The sequence below is a fragment of the Lissotriton helveticus genome, chromosome 4_1, assembly GCF_964261635.1.
Source record: "Lissotriton helveticus chromosome 4_1, aLisHel1.1, whole genome shotgun sequence".
NCBI lineage: Eukaryota > Metazoa > Chordata > Amphibia > Caudata > Salamandridae > Lissotriton > Lissotriton helveticus.
The window spans coordinates 1,671,401,922-1,671,424,996 of NC_136063.1; the positions used below are offsets into that span (position 1 = coordinate 1,671,401,922).

Below are 23,075 nucleotides of genomic sequence, written 5' to 3' on the forward strand. Positions count from 1 at the left end.
ATTCACAATTAAATGCACTGTGTAAGTCAAGCATGTTGTCATATAAGAAATCAGCAAAAATTAACTATCTCATTACTGGTCATATAGATGAGAGAGGAAATGAACCTAACGTTTAAATTGTGGATGGGAAACAACAGTTTTTAGTTTTCAGCTTCAATACATATGTTTATGAATAATTGATTTCTTTATATAGTCTTATTGCTATCTAGACGGATATAGCTATGTATACATAGATGCATACTTATACGTTGATAAGTATCAGTATAAAACATTGACGTTATGTTTTTCCAAGACCAAATTCTAAGAAATGGGTGAAATAGTAAATCTCATAATTCAAGCAGGTCCCACCGAGATTTGAACTCGGATCGCTGGATTCAGAGTCCAGAGTGCTAACCATTACACCATGGAACCCTCCCATACATGAGTCATTTTTCCATTGAGACAAAAGAGAGCGCATTAGTGCGGGGGCATTTCTTACATTGATGAAACGATATCTCTGTTGAATGCTCATAGTGTAAAGAGCTATAATGTGATTTGATTCTGTTCAGATACATTCTCCTTAACAGTGTTAAATATGCAAACGTTTATCAGGATAGGCAAGTTATATCATAATGATCATCTTTGACTGTAACATATTAAAACATTTTACATTTCCAAACTAATACACCCATTTCTTTGTCTCTCACATGGGCTGCGCCAAAGAGCAATGATTGGCACGTTGGACTTTGCATGCAAAGGTACCAGTCCAAATCTTGGGGGTACTATTTTATTACTCTTGACCTTTTCTATTTCTGTCACCTTTGTTTATTGATAGCTCAAATCCAACACCAGTAGGTTGAAAGAGACAATTATTGATTCCTTTCAAAACGTCCATCAGCTTGAACAAGTTACAGAAATACAAACATTATAATACGTTTACATCACATTCCTACACAAAATAGTGTGACATTAAGAAATCCTATCCTGTTTTTCTGAAATGCATTTCAGAGGCCTGATTCCCAGCATCCCTTTTTGAAGCTTTCTGCGCTATTGATAAGGCGAATTTAGCACATTTTGAAAGAGAAGTGTTCTTAAATCAAACCTAGAGAACCACAATGACGGTATCATTCAGATAGTACAAATGTTTTTGTATATTAGTATGGAAATTTTGAAATAAAACGTTTTTCATGCTGATTTTCAACAGTCGATCTGCAATCGTGAAACATAAGCTTTTGCTTGGAGGCCTCACAGGTACTGATCTAATTTTCTCTTTTAAGATTATTCACAAATCATATGATATGCTTTGTATAAATCAACTATATTGTTAGATCAAAATTGAGTAAAAAGTGACTATCTCAATTTCATGACATATAGAAGAGTAAGGAGAAGACGCTCATGTTTCAAATGTGGAGAGGCAACAACTTTTCATTATTTTCACCTCAACTAATTATATGCATTTTTATAATGTATGTGTTTATGTTGTCCTATAAATATACAGAGACATATAGCAAGATATAGGGAGATACATACGTGTAAAGTGGATATGTACAAGTTTATAAGTAAATGAGATGTTTTTCCAATTAATAATTCTAAGAACTGAATGGAAAAAGAAAATCGTAAAGTTTAGATAAGTCCCACTGTGATTTGTACTCAGATCCCGGTTTTCAGAGTCTAGAGTGCTAAGCATGATACCATCAAACCACCTGTACCAGGTTGAGCTTTTCATTTTGAGAGAAGAGATTGCATTCACGGGGGAATCTTATATTTTATTGCAAAATCGTATCTCACATAAAAAGTACTGTTCAACAGAGTGATAGCGTTACTTGAGTCCTCTGGGCAACATCCTTCCCTAACATAGTTCAATATGCAAAAGTTGAACAGAATAGAAAAGTAATAACATTCTGTTGGTCTTTGACTGTAGAACATTAAAAACTTTGAAATGTTCACATTGCTGCAGCAATTTGCTCCCTTGTCACATGGGAGGTTCCATGGTGTAATGGTTAGCACTTTGGACTTTGAATCCAAGGATCCGAGTTCAAATCTCGGTGGGACCACTTTCATGACTGTTGATCAAATCTTTTTCTGTCAAGTGTATTCATAAATATCACAAATCTAACACGGGTAGAGTGAAACATTAATTTATTGATTGTATTCTGAAAGTCTATTCGATGTGAGCAAATGATAGAACTTTTAGAAAACATGGAAATTAAATGGCTCAAAATAATGAGACATTTTGCGAGCTGACTGTTTTCTCAAACTCATCACAGGGGGCTGATGCAAGATATTACTTTCTTAAATCTTACTGTTATTGATAAGGGGAAGATGGAACTTTTTAATTGGAAATCCTTCATTAAAACAAAACTTGAGGAATCAAATTGTGTATTATGGGGACAGAAGATATGACGTTTTGAATAACAATCGTGAAATTCAGACACACATATATTTACACTCTGATTTTCTAAAGTAAATCCATAACCATAAAGTAAAATCTTTCGAAAGACGTGTCAAAGGTAATAATCTGAATTTCTCTTTCAAAGAAATTCACAATTAAATGCACTGTGTAAGTCAAGCATGTTGTCATATAAGAAATCAGCAAAAATTAACTATCTCATTACTGGTCATATAGATGAGAGAGGAAATGAACCTAACGTTTAAATTGTGGATGGGAAACAACAGTTTTTAGTTTTCAGCTTCAATACATATGTTTATGAATAATTGATTTCTTTATATAGTCTTATCGCTATCTAGACGGATATAGCTATGTATACATAGATGCATACTTATACGTTGATAAGTATCAGTATAAAACATTGACGTTATGTTTTTCCAAGACCAAATTCTAAGAAATGGGTGAAATAGTAAATCTCATAATTCAAGCAGGTCCCACCGAGATTTGAACTCGGATCGCTGGATTCAGAGCGCTAACCATTACACCATGGAACCCTCCCATACATGAGTCATTTTTCCATTGAGATAAAAGAGAGCGCATTAGTGCGGGGGCATTTCTTACATTGATGAAACGATATCTCTGTTGAATGCTCATAGTGTAAAGAGCTATAATGTGATTTGATTCTGTTCAGATACATTCTCCTTAACAGTGTTAAATATGCAAACGTTTATCAGGATAGGCAAGTTATATCATAATGATCATCTTTGACTGTAACATATTAAAACATTTTACATTTCCAAACTAATACACCCATTTCTTTGTCTCTCACATGGGCTGCGCCAAAGAGCAATGATTGGCACGTTGGACTTTGCATGCAAAGGTACCAGTCCAAATCTTGGGGGTACTATTTTATTACTCTTGACCTTTTCTATTTCTGTCACCTTTGTTTATTGATAGCTCAAATCCAACACCAGTAGGTTGAAAGAGACAATTATTGATTCCTTTCAAAACGTCCATCAGCTTGAACAAGTACCAGAAATACAAACATTATAATACGTTTACATCACATTCCTACACAAAATAGTGTGACATTAAGAAATCATATCCTGTTTTTCTGAAATGCATTTCAGAGGCCTGATTCCCAGCATCCCTTTTTGAAGCTTTCTGCGCTATTGATAAGGCGAATTTAGCACATTTTGAAAGAGAAGTGTTCTTAAATCAAACCTAGAGAACCACAATGACGGTATCATTCAGATAGTACAAATGTTTTTGTATATTAGTATGGAAATTGTGAAATAAAACGTTTTTCATGCTGATTTTCAACAGTCGATCTGCAATCGTGAAACATAAGCTTTTGCTTGGAGGCCTCACAGGTACTGATCTAATTTTCTCTTTTAAGATTATTCACAAATCATATGATATGCTTTGTATAAATCAACTATATTGTTAGATCAAAATTGAGTAAAAAGTGACTATCTCAATTTCATGACATATAGAAGAGTAAGGAGAAGAAGCTCATGTTTCAAATGTGGAGAGGCAACAACTTTTCATTATTTTCACCTCTACTAATTATATGCATTTTTATAATGTATGTGTTTATGTTGTCCTATAAATATACAGAGACATATAGCAAGATATAGGGAGATACATACGTGTAAAGTGGATATGTACAAGTTTATAAGTAAATTAGATGTTTTTCCAATTAATAATTCTAAGAACTGAATGGAAAAGAAAATCGTAAAGTTTAGATAAGTCCCACTGTGATTTGTACTCAGATCCCGGTTTTCAGAGTCTAGAGTGCTAAGCATGATACCATCAAACCACCTGTACCAGGTTGAGCTTTTCATTTTGAGAGAAGAGATTGCATTCACGGGGGAATCTTATATATTATTGCAAAATCGTATCTCAGATAAAAAGTACTGTTCAACAGAGTGATAGCGTTACTTGAGTCCTCTGGGCAACATCCTTCCCTAACATAGTTCAATATGCAAAAGTTGAACAGAATAGAAAAGTAATAACATTCTGTTGGTCTTTCACTGTAGAACATTAAAAACTTTGAAATGTTCACATTGCTGCAGCAATTTGCTCCCTTGTCACATGGGAGGTTCCATGGTGTAATGGTTAGCACTTTGGACTTTGAATCCAAGGATCCGAGTTCAAATCTCGGTGGGACCACTTTCATGACTGTTGATCAAATCTTTTTCTGTCAAGTGTATTCATAAATATCACAAATCTAACACGGGTAGAGTGAAACATTAATTTATTGATTGTATTCTGAAAGTCTATTCGATGTGAGCAAATGATAGAACTTTTAGAAAACATGGAAATTAAATGGCTCAAAATAATGAGACATTTTGCGAGCTGACTCTGTTTTCTCAAACTCATCACAGGGGGCTGATGCAAGATATTACTTTCTTAAATCTTACTGTTATTGATAAGGGGAAGATGGAACTTTTTAATTGGAAATCCTTCATTAAAACAAAACTTGAGGAATCAAATTGTGTATTATGGGGACAGAAGATATGACGTTTTGAATAACAATCGTGAAATTCAGACACACATATATTTACACTCTGATTTTCTAAAGTAAATCCATAACCATAAAGTAAAATCTTTCGAAAGACGTGTCAAAGGTAATAATCTGAATTTCTCTTTCAAAGAAATTCACAATTAAATGCACTGTGTAAGTCAAGCATGTTGTCATATAAGAAATCAGCAAAAATTAACTATCTCATTACTGGTCATATAGATGAGAGAGGAAATGAACCTAACGTTTAAATTGTGGATGGGAAACAACAGTTTTTAGTTTTCAGCTTCAATACATATGTTTATGAATAATTGATTTCTTTATATAGTCTTATTGCTATCTAGACGGATATAGCTATGTATACATAGATGCATACTTATACGTTGATAAGTATCAGTATAAAACATTGACGTTATGTTTTTCCAAGACCAAATTCTAAGAAATGGGTGAAATAGTAAATCTCATAATTCAAGCAGGTCCCACCGAGATTTGAACTCGGATCGCTGGATTCAGAGTCCAGAGTGCTAACCATTACACCATGGAACCCTCCCATACATGAGTCATTTTTCCATTGAGACAAAAGAGAGCGCATTAGTGCGGGGGCATTTCTTACATTGATGAAACGATATCTCTGTTGAATGCTCATAGTGTAAAGAGCTATAATGTGATTTGATTCTGTTCAGATACATTCTCCTTAACAGTGTTAAATATGCAAACGTTTATCAGGATAGGCAAGTTATATCATAATGATCATCTTTGACTGTAACATATTAAAACATTTTACATTTCCAAACTAATACACCCATTTCTTTGTCTCTCACATGGGCTGCGCCAAAGAGCAATGATTGGCACGTTGGACTTTGCATGCAAAGGTACCAGTCCAAATCTTGGGGGTACTATTTTATTACTCTTGACCTTTTCTATTTCTGTCACCTTTGTTTATTGATAGCTCAAATCCAACACCAGTAGGTTGAAAGAGACAATTATTGATTCCTTTCAAAACGTCCATCAGCTTGAACAAGTTACAGAAATACAAACATTATAATACGTTTACATCACATTCCTACACAAAATAGTGTGACATTAAGAAATCCTATCCTGTTTTTCTGAAATGCATTTCAGAGGCCTGATTCCCAGCATCCCTTTTTGAAGCTTTCTGCGCTATTGATAAGGCGAATTTAGCACATTTTGAAAGAGAAGTGTTCTTAAATCAAACCTAGAGAACCACAATGACGGTATCATTCAGATAGTACAAATGTTTTTGTATATTAGTATGGAAATTTTGAAATAAAACGTTTTTCATGCTGATTTTCAACAGTCGATCTGCAATCGTGAAACATAAGCTTTTGCTTGGAGGCCTCACAGGTACTGATCTAATTTTCTCTTTTAAGATTATTCACAAATCATATGATATGCTTTGTATAAATCAACTATATTGTTAGATCAAAATTGAGTAAAAAGTGACTATCTCAATTTCATGACATATAGAAGAGTAAGGAGAAGACGCTCATGTTTCAAATGTGGAGAGGCAACAACTTTTCATTATTTTCACCTCAACTAATTATATGCATTTTTATAATGTATGTGTTTATGTTGTCCTATAAATATACAGAGACATATAGCAAGATATAGGGAGATACATACGTGTAAAGTGGATATGTACAAGTTTATAAGTAAATGAGATGTTTTTCCAATTAATAATTCTAAGAACTGAATGGAAAAAGAAAATCGTAAAGTTTAGATAAGTCCCACTGTGATTTGTACTCAGATCCCGGTTTTCAGAGTCTAGAGTGCTAAGCATGATACCATCAAACCACCTGTACCAGGTTGAGCTTTTCATTTTGAGAGAAGAGATTGCATTCACGGGGGAATCTTATATTTTATTGCAAAATCGTATCTCACATAAAAAGTACTGTTCAACAGAGTGATAGCGTTACTTGAGTCCTCTGGGCAACATCCTTCCCTAACATAGTTCAATATGCAAAAGTTGAACAGAATAGAAAAGTAATAACATTCTGTTGGTCTTTGACTGTAGAACATTAAAAACTTTGAAATGTTCACATTGCTGCAGCAATTTGCTGCCTTGTCACATGGGAGGTTCCATGGTGTAATGGTTAGCACTTTGGACTTTGAATCCAAGGATCCGAGTTCAAATCTCGGTGGGACCACTTTCATGACTGTTGATCAAATCTTTTTCTGTCAAGTGTATTCATAAATATCACAAATCTAACACGGGTAGAGTGAAACATTAATTTATTGATTGTATTCTGAAAGTCTATTCGATGTGAGCAAATGATAGAACTTTTAGAAAACATGGAAATTAAATGGCTCAAAATAATGAGACATTTTGCGAGCTGACTGTTTTCTCAAACTCATCACAGGGGGCTGATGCAAGATATTACTTTCTTAAATCTTACTGTTATTGATAAGGGGAAGATGGAACTTTTTAATTGGAAATCCTTCATTAAAACAAAACTTGAGGAATCAAATTGTGTATTATGGGGACAGAAGATATGACGTTTTGAATAACAATCGTGAAATTCAGACACACATATATTTACACTCTGATTTTCTAAAGTAAATCCATAACCATAAAGTAAAATCTTTCGAAAGACGTGTCAAAGGTAATAATCTGAATTTCTCTTTCAAAGAAATTCACAATTAAATGCACTGTGTAAGTCAAGCATGTTGTCATATAAGAAATCAGCAAAAATTAACTATCTCATTACTGGTCATATAGATGAGAGAGGAAATGAACCTAACGTTTAAATTGTCGATGGGAAACAACAGTTTTTAGTTTTCAGCTTCAATACATATGTTTATGAATAATTGATTTCTTTATATAGTCTTATCGCTATCTAGACGGATATAGCTATGTATACATAGATGCATACTTATACGTTGATAAGTATCAGTATAAAACATTGACGTTATGTTTTTCCAAGACCAAATTCTAAGAAATGGGTGAAATAGTAAATCTCATAATTCAAGCAGGTCCCACCGAGATTTGAACTCGGATCGCTGGATTCAGAGCCCAGAGTGCTAACCATTACACCATGGAACCCTCCCATACATGAGTCATTTTTCCATTGAGATAAAAGAGAGCGCATTAGTGCGGGGGCATTTCTTACATTGATGAAACGATATCTCTGTTGAATGCTCATAGTGTAAAGAGCTATAATGTGATTTGATTCTGTTCAGATACATTCTCCTTAACAGTGTTAAATATGCAAACGTTTATCAGGATAGGCAAGTTATATCATAATGATCATCTTTGACTGTAACATATTAAAACATTTTACATTTCCAAACTAATACACCCATTTCTTTGTCTCTCACATGGGCTGCGCCAAAGAGCAATGATTGGCACGTTGGACTTTGCATGCAAAGGTACCAGTCCAAATCTTGGGGGTACTATTTTATTACTCTTGACCTTTTCTATTTCTGTCACCTTTGTTTATTGATAGCTCAAATCCAACACCAGTAGGTTGAAAGAGACAATTATTGATTCCTTTCAAAACGTCCATCAGCTTGAACAAGTACCAGAAATACAAACATTATAATACGTTTACATCACATTCCTACACAAAATAGTGTGACATTAAGAAATCATATCCTGTTTTTCTGAAATGCATTTCAGAGGCCTGATTCCCAGCATCCCTTTTTGAAGCTTTCTGCGCTATTGATAAGGCGAATTTAGCACATTTTGAAAGAGAAGTGTTCTTAAATCAAACCTAGAGAACCACAATGACGGTATCATTCAGATAGTACAAATGTTTTTGTATATTAGTATGGAAATTGTGAAATAAAACGTTTTTCATGCTGATTTTCAACAGTCGATCTGCAATCGTGAAACATAAGCTTTTGCTTGGAGGCCTCACAGGTACTGATCTAATTTTCTCTTTTAAGATTATTCACAAATCATATGATATGCTTTGTATAAATCAACTATATTGTTAGATCAAAATTGAGTAAAAAGTGACTATCTCAATTTCATGACATATAGAAGAGTAAGGAGAAGAAGCTCATGTTTCAAATGTGGAGAGGCAACAACTTTTCATTATTTTCACCTCTACTAATTATATGCATTTTTATAATGTATGTGTTTATGTTGTCCTATAAATATACAGAGACATATAGCAAGATATAGGGAGATACATACGTGTAAAGTGGATATGTACAAGTTTATAAGTAAATGAGATGTTTTTCCAATTAATAATTCTAAGAACTGAATGGAAAAAGAAAATCGTAAAGTTTAGATAAGTCCCACTGTGATTTGTACTCAGATCCCGGTTTTCAGAGTCTAGAGTGCTAAGCATGATACCATCAAACCACCTGTACCAGGTTGAGCTTTTCATTTTGAGAGAAGAGATTGCATTCACGGGGGAATCTTATATTTTATTGCAAAATCGTATCTCACATAAAAAGTACTGTTCAACAGAGTGATAGCGTTACTTGAGTCCTCTGGGCAACATCCTTCCCTAACATAGTTCAATATGCAAAAGTTGAACAGAATAGAAAAGTAATAACATTCTGTTGGTCTTTGACTGTAGAACATTAAAAACTTTGAAATGTTCACATTGCTGCAGCAATTTGCTCCCTTGTCACATGGGAGGTTCCATGGTGTAATGGTTAGCACTTTGGACTTTGAATCCAAGGATCCGAGTTCAAATCTCGGTGGGACCACTTTCATGACTGTTGATCAAATCTTTTTCTGTCAAGTGTATTCATAAATATCACAAATCCAACACGGGTAGAGTGAAACATTAATTTATTGATTGTATTCTGAAAGTCTATTCGATGTGAGCAAATGATAGAACTTTTAGAAAACATGGAAATTAAATGGCTCAAAATAATGAGACATTTTGCGAGCTGACTGTTTTCTCAAACTCATCACAGGGGGCTGATGCAAGATATTACTTTCTTAAATCTTACTGTTATTGATAAGGGGAAGATGGAACTTTTTAATTGGAAATCCTTCATTAAAACAAAACTTGAGGAATCAAATTGTGTATTATGGGGACAGAAGATATGACGTTTTGAATAACAATCGTGAAATTCAGACACACATATATTTACACTCTGATTTTCTAAAGTAAATCCATAACCATAAAGTAAAATCTTTCGAAAGACGTGTCAAAGGTAATAATCTGAATTTCTCTTTCAAAGAAATTCACAATTAAATGCACTGTGTAAGTCAAGCATGTTGTCATATAAGAAATCAGCAAAAATTAACTATCTCATTACTGGTCATATAGATGAGAGAGGAAATGAACCTAACGTTTAAATTGTGGATGGGAAACAACAGTTTTTAGTTTTCAGCTTCAATACATATGTTTATGAATAATTGATTTCTTTATATAGTCTTATCGCTATCTAGACGGATATAGCTATGTATACATAGATGCATACTTATACGTTGATAAGTATCAGTATAAAACATTGACGTTATGTTTTTCCAAGACCAAATTCTAAGAAATGGGTGAAATAGTAAATCTCATAATTCAAGCAGGTCCCACCGAGATTTGAACTCGGATCGCTGGATTCAGAGTCCAGAGTGCTAACCATTACACCATGGAACCTTCCCATACATGAGTCATTTTTCCATTGAGACAAAAGAGAGCGCATTAGTGCGGGGGCATTTCTTACATTGATGAAACGATATCTCTGTTGAATGCTCATAGTGTAAAGAGCTATAATGTGATTTGATTCTGTTCAGATACATTCTCCTTAACAGTGTTAAATATGCAAACGTTTATCAGGATAGGCAAGTTATATCATAATGATCATCTTTGACTGTAACATATTAAAACATTTTACATTTCCAAACTAATACACCCATTTCTTTGTCTCTCACATGGGATGCGCCAAAGAGCAATGATTGGCACGTTGGACTTTGCATGCAAAGGTACCAGTCCAAATCTTGGGGGTACTATTTTATTACTCTTGACCTTTTCTATTTCTGTCACCTTTGTTTATTGATAGCTCAAATCCAACACCAGTAGGTTGAAAGAGACAATTATTGATTCCTTTCAAAACGTCTATCAGCTTGAACAAGTTACAGAAATACAAACATTATAATACGTTTACATCACATTCCTACACAAAATAGTGTGACATTAAGAAATCCTATCCTGTTTTTCTGAAATGCATTTCAGAGGCCTGATTCCCAGCATCCCTTTTTGAAGCTTTCTGCGCTATTGATAAGGCGAATTTAGCACATTTTGAAAGAGAAGTGTTCTTAAATCAAACCTAGAGAACCACAATGACGGTATCATTCAGATAGTACAAATGTTTTTGTATATTAGTATGGAAATTGTGAAATAAAACGTTTTTCATGCTGATTTTCAACAGTCGATCTGCAATCGTGAAACATAAGCTTTTGCTTGGAGGCCTCACAGGTACTGATCTAATTTTCTCTTTTAAGATTATTCACAAATCATATGATATGCTTTGTATAAATCAACTATATTGTTAGATCAAAATTGACTAAAAAGTGACTATCTCAATTTCATGACATATAGAAGAGTAAGGAGAAGAAGCTCATGTTTCAAATGTGGAGAGGCATCAACTTTTCATTATTTTCACCTCTACTAATTATATGCATTTTTATAATGTATGTGTTTATGTTGTCCTATAAATATACAGAGACATATAGCAAGATATAGGGAGATACATACGTGTAAAGTGGATATGTACAAGTTTATAAGTAAATGAGATGTTTTTCCAATTAATAATTCTAAGAACTGAATGGAAAAAGAAAATCGTAAAGTTTAGATAAGTCCCACTGTGATTTGTACTCAGATCCCGGTTTTCAGAGTCTAGAGTGCTAAGCATGATACCATCAAACCACCTGTACCAGGTTGAGCTTTTCATTTTGAGAGAAGAGATTGCATTCACGGGGGAATCTTATATTTTATTGCAAAATCGTATCTCACATAAAAAGTACTGTTCAACAGAGTGATAGCGTTACTTGAGTCCTCTGGGCAACATCCTTCCCTAACATAGTTCAATATGCAAAAGTTGAACAGAATAGAAAAGTAATAACATTCTGTTGGTCTTTGACTGTAGAACATTAAAAACTTTGAAATGTTCACATTGCTGCAGCAATTTGCTCCCTTGTCACATGGGAGGTTCCATGGTGTAATGGTTAGCACTTTGGACTTTGAATCCAAGGATCCGAGTTCAAATCTCGGTGGGACCACTTTCATGACTGTTGATCAAATCTTTTTCTGTCAAGTGTATTCATAAATATCACAAATCTAACACGGGTAGAGTGAAACATTAATTTATTGATTGTATTCTGAAAGTCTATTCGATGTGAGCAAATGATAGAACTTTTAGAAAACATGGAAATTAAATGGCTCAAAATAATGAGACATTTTGCGAGCTGACTGTTTTCTCAAACTCATCACAGGGGGCTGATGCAAGATATTACTTTCTTAAATCTTACTGTTATTGATAAGGGGAAGATGGAACTTTTTAATTGGAAATCCTTCATTAAAACAAAACTTGAGGAATCAAATTGTGTATTATGGGGACAGAAGATATGACGTTTTGAATAACAATCGTGAAATTCAGACACACATATATTTACACTCTGATTGTCTAAAGTAAATCCATAACCATAAAGTAAAATCTTTCGAAAGACGTGTCAAAGGTAATAATCTGAATTTCTCTTTCAAAGAAATTCACAATTAAATGCACGTTGTAAGTCAAGCATGTTGTCATATAAGAAATCAGCAAAAATTAACTATCTCATTACTGGTCATATAGATGAGAGAGGAAATGAACCTAACGTTTAAATTGTGGATGGGAAACAACAGTTTTTAGTTTTCAGCTTCAATACATATGTTTATGAATAATTGATTTCTTTATATAGTCTTATCGCTATCTAGACGGATATAGCTATGTATACATAGATGCATACTTATACGTTGATAAGTATCAGTATAAAACATTGACGTTATGTTTTTCCAAGACCAAATTCTAAGAAATGGGTGAAATAGTAAATCTCATAATTCAAGCAGGTCCCACCGAGATTTGAACTCGGATCGCTGGATTCAGAGTCCAGAGTGCTAACCATTACACCATGGAACCTTCCCATACATGAGTCATTTTTCCATTGAGACAAAAGAGAGCGCATTAGTGCGGGGGCATTTCTTACATTGATGAAACGATATCTCTGTTGAATGCTCATAGTGTAAAGAGCTATAATGTGATTTGATTCTGTTCAGATACATTCTCCTTAACAGTGTTAAATATGCAAACGTTTATCAGGATAGGCAAGTTATATCATAATGATCATCTTTGACTGTAACATATTAAAACATTTTACATTTCCAAACTAATACACCCATTTCTTTGTCTCTCACATGGGATGCGCCAAAGAGCAATGATTGGCACGTTGGACTTTGCATGCAAAGGTACCAGTCCAAATCTTGGGGGTACTATTTTATTACTCTTGACCTTTTCTATTTCTGTCACCTTTGTTTATTGATAGCTCAAATCCAACACCAGTAGGTTGAAAGAGACAATTATTGATTCCTTTCAAAACGTCTATCAGCTTGAACAAGTTACAGAAATACAAACATTATAATACGTTTACATCACATTCCTACACAAAATAGTGTGACATTAAGAAATCCTATCCTGTTTTTCTGAAATGCATTTCAGAGGCCTGATTCCCAGCATCCCTTTTTGAAGCTTTCTGCGCTATTGATAAGGCGAATTTAGCACATTTTGAAAGAGAAGTGTTCTTAAATCAAACCTAGAGAACCACAATGACGGTATCATTCAGATAGTACAAATGTTTTTGTATATTAGTATGGAAATTGTGAAATAAAACGTTTTTCATGCTGATTTTCAACAGTCGATCTGCAATCGTGAAACATAAGCTTTTGCTTGGAGGCCTCACAGGTACTGATCTAATTTTCTCTTTTAAGATTATTCACAAATCATATGATATGCTTTGTATAAATCAACTATATTGTTAGATCAAAATTGACTAAAAAGTGACTATCTCAATTTCATGACATATAGAAGAGTAAGGAGAAGAAGCTCATGTTTCAAATGTGGAGAGGCATCAACTTTTCATTATTTTCACCTCTACTAATTATATGCATTTTTATAATGTATGTGTTTATGTTGTCCTATAAATATACAGAGACATATAGCAAGATATAGGGAGATACATACGTGTAAAGTGGATATGTACAAGTTTATAAGTAAATGAGATGTTTTTCCAATTAATAATTCTAAGAACTGAATGGAAAAAGAAAATCGTAAAGTTTAGATAAGTCCCACTGTGATTTGTACTCAGATCCCGGTTTTCAGAGTCTAGAGTGCTAAGCATGATACCATCAAACCACCTGTACCAGGTTGAGCTTTTCATTTTGAGAGAAGAGATTGCATTCACGGGGGAATCTTATATTTTATTGCAAAATCGTATCTCACATAAAAAGTACTGTTCAACAGAGTGATAGCGTTACTTGAGTCCTCTGGGCAACATCCTTCCCTAACATAGTTCAATATGCAAAAGTTGAACAGAATAGAAAAGTAATAACATTCTGTTGGTCTTTGACTGTAGAACATTAAAAACTTTGAAATGTTCACATTGCTGCAGCAATTTGCTCCCTTGTCACATGGGAGGTTCCATGGTGTAATGGTTAGCACTTTGGACTTTGAATCCAAGGATCCGAGTTCAAATCTCGGTGGGACCACTTTCATGACTGTTGATCAAATCTTTTTCTGTCAAGTGTATTCATAAATATCACAAATCTAACACGGGTAGAGTGAAACATTAATTTATTGATTGTATTCTGAAAGTCTATTCAATGTGAGCAAATGATAGAACTTTTAGAAAACATGGAAATTAAATGGCTCAAAATAATGAGACATTTTGCGAGCTGACTGTTTTCTCAAACTCATCACAGGGGGCTGATGCAAGATATTACTTTCTTAAATCTTACTGTTATTGATAAGGGGAAGATGGAACTTTTTAATTGGAAATCCTTCATTAAAACAAAACTTGAGGAATCAAATTGTGTATTATGGGGACAGAAGATATGACGTTTTGAATAACAATCGTGAAATTCAGACACACATATATTTACACTCTGATTTTCTAAAGTAAATCCATAACCATAAAGTAAAATCTTTCGAAAGACGTGTCAAAGGTAATAATCTGAATTTCTCTTTCAAAGAAATTCACAATTAAATGCACTGTGTAAGTCAAGCATGTTGTCATATAAGAAATCAGCAAAAATTAACTATCTCATTACTGGTCATATAGATGAGAGAGGAAATGAACCTAACGTTTAAATTGTGGATGGGAAACAACAGTTTTTAGTTTTCAGCTTCAATACATATGTTTATGAATAATTGATTTCTTTATATAGTCTTATCGGTATCTAGACGGATATAGCTATGTATACATAGATGCATACTTATACGTTGATAAGTATCAGTATAAAACATTGACGTTATGTTTTTCCAAGACCAAATTCTAAGAAATGGGTGAAATAGTAAATCTCATAATTCAAGCAGGTCCCACCGAGATTTGAACTCGGATCGCTGGATTCAGAGTCCAGAGTGCTAACCATTACACCATGGAACCCTCCCATACATGAGTCATTTTTCCATTGAGACAAAAGAGAGCGCATTAGTGCGGGGGCATTTCTTACATTGATGAAACGATATCTCTGTTGAATGCTCATAGTGTAAAGAGCTATAATGTGATTTGATTCTGTTCAGATACATTCTCCTTAACAGTGTTAAATATGCAAACGTTTATCAGGATAGGCAAGTTATATCATAATGATCATCTTTGACTGTAACATATTAAAACATTTTACATTTCCAAACTAATACACCCATTTCTTTGTCTCTCACATGGGATGCGCCAAAGAGCAATGATTGGCACGTTGGACTTTGCATGCAAAGGTACCAGTCCAAATCTTGGGGGTACTATTTTATTACTCTTGACCTTTTCTATTTCTGTCACCTTTGTTTATTGATAGCTCAAATCCAACACCAGTAGGTTGAAAGAGACAATTATTGATTCCTTTCAAAACGTCCATCAGCTTGAACAAGTTACAGAAATACAAACATTATAATACGTTTACATCACATTCCTACACAAAATAGTGTGACATTAAGAAATCCTATCCTGTTTTTCTGAAATGCATTTCAGAGGCCTGATTCCCAGCATCCCTTTTTGAAGCTTTCTGCGCTATTGATAAGGCGAATTTAGCACATTTTGAAAGAGAAGTGTTCTTAAATCAAACCTAGAGAACCACAATGACGGTATCATTCAGATAGTACAAATGTTTTTGTATATTAGTATGGAAATTGTGAAATAAAACGTTTTTCATGCTGATTTTCAACAGTCGATCTGCAATCGTGAAACATAAGCTTTTGCTTGGAGGCCTCACAGGTACTGATCTAATTTTCTCTTTTAAGATTATTCACAAATCATATGATATGCTTTGTATAAATCAACTATATTGTTAGATCAAAATTGACTAAAAAGTGACTATCTCAATTTCATGACATATAGAAGAGTAAGGAGAAGAAGCTCATGTTTCAAATGTGGAGAGGCATCAACTTTTCATTATTTTCACCTCTACTAATTATATGCATTTTTATAATGTATGTGTTTATGTTGTCCTATAAATATACAGAGACATATAGCAAGATATAGGGAGATACATACGTGTAAAGTGGATATGTACAAGTTTATAAGTAAATGAGATGTTTTTCCAATTAATAATTCTAAGAACTGAATGGAAAAAGAAAATCGTAAAGTTTAGATAAGTCCCACTGTGATTTGTACTCAGATCCCGGTTTTCAGAGTCTAGAGTGCTAAGCATGATACCATCAAACCACCTGTACCAGGTTGAGCTTTTCATTTTGAGAGAAGAGATTGCATTCACGGGGGAATCTTATATTTTATTGCAAAATCGTATCTCACATAAAAAGTACTGTTCAACAGAGTGATAGCGTTACTTGAGTCCTCTGGGCAACATCCTTCCCTAACATAGTTCAATATGCAAAAGTTGAACAGAATAGAAAAGTAATAACATTCTGTTGGTCTTTGACTGTAGAACATTAAAAACTTTGAAATGTTCACATTGCTGCAGCAATTTGCTCCCTTGTCACATGGGAGGTTCCATGGTGTAATGGTTAGCACTTTGGACTTTGAATCCAAGGATCTGAGTTCAAATCTCGGTGGGACCACTTTCGTGACTGTTGATCAAATCTTTTTCTGTCAAGTGTATTCATAAATATCACAAATCTAACACGGGTAGAGTGAAACATTAATTTATTGATTGTATTCTGAAAGTCTATTCGATGTGAGCAAATGATAGAACTTTTAGAAAACATGGAAATTAAATGGCTCAAAATAATGAGACATTTTGCGAGCTGACTGTTTTCTCAAACTCATCACAGGGGGCTGATGCAAGATATTACTTTCTTAAATCTTACTGTTATTGATAAGGGGAAGATGGAACTTTTTAATTGGAAATCCTTCATTAAAACAAAACTTGAGGAATCAAATTGTGTATTATGCGGACAGAAGATATGACGTTTTGAATAACAATCGTGAAATTCAGACACACATATATTTACACTCTGATTTTCTAAAGTAAATCCATAACCATAAAGTAAAATCTTTCGAAAGACGTGTCAAAGGTAATAATCTGAATTTCTCTTTCAAAGAAATTCACAATTAAATGCACTGTGTAAGTCAAGCATGTTGTCATATAAGAAATCAGCAAAAATTAACTATCTCATTACTGGTCATATAGATGAGAGAGGAAATGAACCTAACGTTTAAATTGTGGATGGGAAACAACAGTTTTTAGTTTTCAGCTTCAATACATATGTTTATGAATAATTGATTTCTTTATATAGTCTTATCGCTATCTAGACGGATATAGCTATGTATACATAGATGCATACTTATACGTTGATAAGTATCAGTATAAAACATTGACGTTATGTTTTTCCAAGACCAAATTCTAAGAAATGGGTGAAATAGTAAATCTCATAATTCAAGCAGGTCCCACCGAGATTTGAACTCGGATCGCTGGATTCAGAGTCCAGAGTGCTAACCATTACACCATGGAACCCTCCCATACATGAGTCATTTTTCCATTGAGACAAAAGAGAGCGCATTAGTGCGGGGGCATTTCTTACATTGATGAAACGATATCTCTGTTGAATGCTCATAGTGTAAAGAGCTATAATGTGATTTGATTCTGTTCAGATACATTCTCCTTAACAGTGTTAAATATGCAAACGTTTATCAGGATAGGCAAGTTATATCATAATGATCATCTTTGACTGTAACATATTAAAACATTTTACATTTCCAAACTAATACACCCATTTCTTTGTCTCTCACATGGGATGCGCCAAAGAGCAATGATTGGCACGTTGGACTTTGCATGCAAAGGTACCAGTCCAAATCTTGGGGGTACTATTTTATTACTCTTGACCTTTTCTATTTCTGTCACCTTTGTTTATTGATAGCTCAAATCCAACACCAGTAGGTTGAAAGAGACAATTATTGATTCCTTTCAAAACGTCCATCAGCTTGAACAAGTTACAGAAATACAAACATTATAATACGTTTACATCACATTCCTACACAAAATAGTGTGACATTAAGAAATCCTATCCTGTTTTTCTGAAATGCATTTCAGAGGCCTGATTCCCAGCATCCCTTTTTGAAGCTTTCTGCGCTATTGATAAGGCGAATTTAGCACATTTTGAAAGAGAAGTGTTCTTAAATCAAACCTAGAGAACCACAATGACGGTATCATTCAGATAGTACAAATGTTTTTGTATATTAGTATGGAAATTGTGAAATAAAACGTTTTTCATGCTGATTTTCAACAGTCGATCTGCAATCGTGAAACATAAGCTTTTGCTTGGAGGCCTCACAGGTACTGATCTAATTTTCTCTTTTAAGATTATTCACAAATCATATGATATGCTTTGTATAAATCAACTATATTGTTAGATCAAAATTGAGTAAAAAGTGACTATCTCAATTTCATGACATATAGAAGAGTAAGGAGAAGAAGCTCATGTTTCAAATGTGGAGAGGCAACAACTTTTCATTATTTTCACCTCTACTAATTATATGCATTTTTATAATGTATGTGTTTATGTTGTCCTATAAATATACAGAGACATATAGCAAGATATAGGGAGATACATACGTGTAAAGTGGATATGTACAAGTTTATAAGTAAATGAGATGTTTTTCCAATTAATAATTCTAAGAACTGAATGGAAAAGAAAATCGTAAAGTTTAGATAAGTCCCACTGTGATTTGTACTCAGATCCCGGTTTTCAGAGTCTAGAGTGCTAAGCATGATACCATCAAACCACCTGTACCAGGTTGAGCTTTTCATTTTGAGAGAAGAGATTGCATTCACGGGGGAATCTTATATTTTATTGCAAAATCGTATCTCACATAAAAAGTACTGTTCAACAGAGTGATAGCGTTACTTGAGTCCTCTGGGCAACATCCTTCCCTAACATAGTTCAATATGCAAAAGTTGAACAGAATAGAAAAGTAATAACATTCTGTTGGTCTTTGACTGTAGAACATTAAAAACTTTGAAATGTTCACATTGCTGCAGCAATTTGCTCCCTTGTCACATGGGAGGTTCCATGGTGTAATGGTTAGCACTTTGGACTTTGAATCCAAGGATCCGAGTTCAAATCTCGGTGGGACCACTTTCATGACTGTTGATCAAATCTTTTTCTGTCAAGTGTATTCATAAATATCACAAATCTAACACGGGTAGAGTGAAACATTAATTTATTGATTGTATTCTGAAAGTCTATTCGATGTGAGCAAATGATAGAACTTTTAGAAAACATGGAAATTAAATGGCTCAAAATAATGAGACATTTTGCGAGCTGACTGTTTTCTCAAACTCATCACAGGGGGCTGATGCAAGATATTACTTTCCTAAATCTTACTGTTATTGATAAGGGGAAGATGGAACTTTTTAATTGGAAATCCTTCATTAAAACAAAACTTGAGGAATCAAATTGTGTATTATGGGGACAGAAGATATGACGTTTTGAATAACAATCGTGAAATTCAGACACACATATATTTACACTCTGATTTTCTAAAGTAAATCCATAACCATAAAGTAAAATCTTTCGAAAGACGTGTCAAAGGTAATAATCTGAATTTCTCTTTCAAAGAAATTCACAATTAAATGCACTGTGTAAGTCAAGCATGTTGTCATATAAGAAATCAGCAAAAATTAACTATCTCATTACTGGTCATATAGATGAGAGAGGAAATGAACCTAACGTTTAAATTGTGGATGGGAAACAACAGTTTTTAGTTTTCAGCTTCAATACATATGTTTATGAATAATTGATTTCTTTATATAGTCTTATCGCTATCTAGACGGATATAGCTATGTATACATAGATGCATACTTATACGTTGATAAGTATCAGTATAAAACATTGACGTTATGTTTTTCCAAGACCAAATTCTAAGAAATGGGTGAAATAGTAAATCTCATAATTCAAGCAGGTCCCACCGAGATTTGAACTCGGATCGCTGGATTCAGAGTCCAGAGTGCTAACCATTACACCATGGAACCTTCCCATACATGAGTCATTTTTCCATTGAGACAAAAGAGAGCGCATTAGTGCGGGGGCATTTCTTACATTGATGAAACGATATCTCTGTTGAATGCTCATAGTGTAAAGAGCTATAATGTGATTTGATTCTGTTCAGATACATTCTCCTTAACAGTGTTAAATATGCAAACGTTTATCAGGATAGGCAAGTTATATCATAATGATCATCTTTGACTGTAACATATTAAAACATTTTACATTTCCAAACTAATACACCCATTTCTTTGTCTCTCACATGGGATGCGCCAAAGAGCAATGATTGGCACGTTGGACTTTGCATGCAAAGGTACCAGTCCAAATCTTGGGGGTACTATTTTATTACTCTTGACCTTTTCTATTTCTGTCACCTTTGTTTATTGATAGCTCAAATCCAACACCAGTAGGTTGAAAGAGACAATTATTGATTCCTTTCAAAACGTCTATCAGCTTGAACAAGTTACAGAAATACAAACATTATAATACGTTTACATCACATTCCTACACAAAATAGTGTGACATTAAGAAATCCTATCCTGTTTTTCTGAAATGCATTTCAGAGGCCTGATTCCCAGCATCCCTTTTTGAAGCTTTCTGCGCTATTGATAAGGCGAATTTAGCACATTTTGAAAGAGAAGTGTTCTTAAATCAAACCTAGAGAACCACAATGACGGTATCATTCAGATAGTACAAATGTTTTTGTATATTAGTATGGAAATTGTGAAATAAAACGTTTTTCATGCTGATTTTCAACAGTCGATCTGCAATCGTGAAACATAAGCTTTTGCTTGGAGGCCTCACAGGTACTGATCTAATTTTCTCTTTTAAGATTATTCACAAATCATATGATATGCTTTGTATAAATCAACTATATTGTTAGATCAAAATTGACTAAAAAGTGACTATCTCAATTTCATGACATATAGAAGAGTAAGGAGAAGAAGCTCATGTTTCAAATGTGGAGAGGCATCAACTTTTCATTATTTTCACCTCTACTAATTATATGCATTTTTATAATGTATGTGTTTATGTTGTCCTATAAATATACAGAGACATATAGCAAGATATAGGGAGATACATACGTGTAAAGTGGATATGTACAAGTTTATAAGTAAATGAGATGTTTTTCCAATTAATAATTCTAAGAACTGAATGGAAAAAGAAAATCGTAAAGTTTAGATAAGTCCCACTGTGATTTGTACTCAGATCCCGGTTTTCAGAGTCTAGAGTGCTAAGCATGATACCATCAAACCACCTGTACCAGGTTGAGCTTTTCATTTTGAGAGAAGAGATTGCATTCACGGGGGAATCTTATATTTTATTGCAAAATCGTATCTCACATAAAAAGTACTGTTCAACAGAGTGATAGCGTTACTTGAGTCCTCTGGGCAACATCCTTCCCTAACATAGTTCAATATGCAAAAGTTGAACAGAATAGAAAAGTAATAACATTCTGTTGGTCTTTGACTGTAGAACATTAAAAACTTTGAAATGTTCACATTGCTGCAGCAATTTGCTCCCTTGTCACATGGGAGGTTCCATGGTGTAATGGTTAGCACTTTGGACTTTGAATCCAAGGATCCGAGTTCAAATCTCGGTGGGACCACTTTCATGACTGTTGATCAAATCTTTTTCTGTCAAGTGTATTCATAAATATCACAAATCTAACACGGGTAGAGTGAAACATTAATTTATTGATTGTATTCTGAAAGTCTATTCGATGTGAGCAAATGATAGAACTTTTAGAAAACATGGAAATTAAATGGCTCAAAATAATGAGACATTTTGCGAGCTGACTGTTTTCTCAAACTCATCACAGGGGGCTGATGCAAGATATTACTTTCTTAAATCTTACTGTTATTGATAAGGGGAAGATGGAACTTTTTAATTGGAAATCCTTCATTAAAACAAAACTTGAGGAATCAAATTGTGTATTATGCGGACAGAAGATATGACGTTTTGAATAACAATCGTGAAATTCAGACACACATATATTTACACTCTGATTTTCTAAAGTAAATCCATAACCATAAAGTAAAATCTTTCGAAAGACGTGTCAAAGGTAATAATCTGAATTTCTCTTTCAAAGAAATTCACAATTAAATGCACTGTGTAAGTCAAGCATGTTGTCATATAAGAAATCAGCAAAAATTAACTATCTCATTACTGGTCATATAGATGAGAGAGGAAATGAACCTAACGTTTAAATTGTGGATGGGAAACAACAGTTTTTAGTTTTCAGCTTCAATACATATGTTTATGAATAATTGATTTCTTTATATAGTCTTATCGCTATCTAGACGGATATAGCTATGTATACATAGATGCATACTTATACGTTGATAAGTATCAGTATAAAACATTGACGTTATGTTTTTCCAAGACCAAATTCTAAGAAATGGGTGAAATAGTAAATCTCATAATTCAAGCAGGTCCCACCGAGATTTGAACTCGGATCGCTGGATTCAGAGTCCAGAGTGCTAACCATTACACCATGGAACCCTCCCATAC

The 23,075-nt window shown here is 33.9% G+C and overlaps 18 non-coding genes across 18 annotated transcripts; 9 read left to right on the top strand and 9 right to left on the bottom strand.

The window, feature by feature from the left end:
- Positions 1–339: 339 nt before the first annotated feature.
- TRNAQ-CUG (transfer RNA glutamine (anticodon CUG)) lies at positions 340–411 on the bottom strand. Its single transcript has one exon. It is a non-coding gene; the product is annotated as a tRNA-Gln (tRNA).
- Positions 412–1,961: 1,550 nt separating this feature from the next.
- TRNAQ-UUG (transfer RNA glutamine (anticodon UUG)) lies at positions 1,962–2,033 on the top strand. The gene has a single exon. It is a non-coding gene; the product is annotated as a tRNA-Gln (tRNA).
- Positions 2,034–4,471: 2,438 nt separating this feature from the next.
- On the top strand, positions 4,472–4,543 carry TRNAQ-UUG (transfer RNA glutamine (anticodon UUG)). The gene has a single exon. It is a non-coding gene; the product is annotated as a tRNA-Gln (tRNA).
- An 826-nt stretch (positions 4,544–5,369) lies between these two features.
- On the bottom strand, positions 5,370–5,441 carry TRNAQ-CUG (transfer RNA glutamine (anticodon CUG)). The gene has a single exon. It is a non-coding gene; the product is annotated as a tRNA-Gln (tRNA).
- A 1,550-nt stretch (positions 5,442–6,991) lies between these two features.
- Positions 6,992–7,063, top strand: TRNAQ-UUG (transfer RNA glutamine (anticodon UUG)). Its single transcript has one exon. It is a non-coding gene; the product is annotated as a tRNA-Gln (tRNA).
- Positions 7,064–7,887: 824 nt separating this feature from the next.
- On the bottom strand, positions 7,888–7,959 carry TRNAQ-CUG (transfer RNA glutamine (anticodon CUG)). Its single transcript has one exon. It is a non-coding gene; the product is annotated as a tRNA-Gln (tRNA).
- A 1,550-nt stretch (positions 7,960–9,509) lies between these two features.
- On the top strand, positions 9,510–9,581 carry TRNAQ-UUG (transfer RNA glutamine (anticodon UUG)). Its single transcript has one exon. It is a non-coding gene; the product is annotated as a tRNA-Gln (tRNA).
- Positions 9,582–10,405: 824 nt separating this feature from the next.
- Positions 10,406–10,477, bottom strand: TRNAQ-CUG (transfer RNA glutamine (anticodon CUG)). Its single transcript has one exon. It is a non-coding gene; the product is annotated as a tRNA-Gln (tRNA).
- Positions 10,478–12,027: 1,550 nt separating this feature from the next.
- Positions 12,028–12,099, top strand: TRNAQ-UUG (transfer RNA glutamine (anticodon UUG)). Its single transcript has one exon. It is a non-coding gene; the product is annotated as a tRNA-Gln (tRNA).
- An 824-nt stretch (positions 12,100–12,923) lies between these two features.
- Positions 12,924–12,995, bottom strand: TRNAQ-CUG (transfer RNA glutamine (anticodon CUG)). The gene has a single exon. It is a non-coding gene; the product is annotated as a tRNA-Gln (tRNA).
- A 1,550-nt stretch (positions 12,996–14,545) lies between these two features.
- TRNAQ-UUG (transfer RNA glutamine (anticodon UUG)) lies at positions 14,546–14,617 on the top strand. Its single transcript has one exon. It is a non-coding gene; the product is annotated as a tRNA-Gln (tRNA).
- Positions 14,618–15,441: 824 nt separating this feature from the next.
- Positions 15,442–15,513, bottom strand: TRNAQ-CUG (transfer RNA glutamine (anticodon CUG)). Its single transcript has one exon. It is a non-coding gene; the product is annotated as a tRNA-Gln (tRNA).
- A 1,550-nt stretch (positions 15,514–17,063) lies between these two features.
- On the top strand, positions 17,064–17,135 carry TRNAQ-UUG (transfer RNA glutamine (anticodon UUG)). Its single transcript has one exon. It is a non-coding gene; the product is annotated as a tRNA-Gln (tRNA).
- Positions 17,136–17,959: 824 nt separating this feature from the next.
- TRNAQ-CUG (transfer RNA glutamine (anticodon CUG)) lies at positions 17,960–18,031 on the bottom strand. Its single transcript has one exon. It is a non-coding gene; the product is annotated as a tRNA-Gln (tRNA).
- A 1,549-nt stretch (positions 18,032–19,580) lies between these two features.
- Positions 19,581–19,652, top strand: TRNAQ-UUG (transfer RNA glutamine (anticodon UUG)). The gene has a single exon. It is a non-coding gene; the product is annotated as a tRNA-Gln (tRNA).
- Positions 19,653–20,476: 824 nt separating this feature from the next.
- Positions 20,477–20,548, bottom strand: TRNAQ-CUG (transfer RNA glutamine (anticodon CUG)). The gene has a single exon. It is a non-coding gene; the product is annotated as a tRNA-Gln (tRNA).
- A 1,550-nt stretch (positions 20,549–22,098) lies between these two features.
- On the top strand, positions 22,099–22,170 carry TRNAQ-UUG (transfer RNA glutamine (anticodon UUG)). The gene has a single exon. It is a non-coding gene; the product is annotated as a tRNA-Gln (tRNA).
- Positions 22,171–22,994: 824 nt separating this feature from the next.
- On the bottom strand, positions 22,995–23,066 carry TRNAQ-CUG (transfer RNA glutamine (anticodon CUG)). The gene has a single exon. It is a non-coding gene; the product is annotated as a tRNA-Gln (tRNA).
- Between the last annotated feature and the right edge of the window lie 9 nt (positions 23,067–23,075).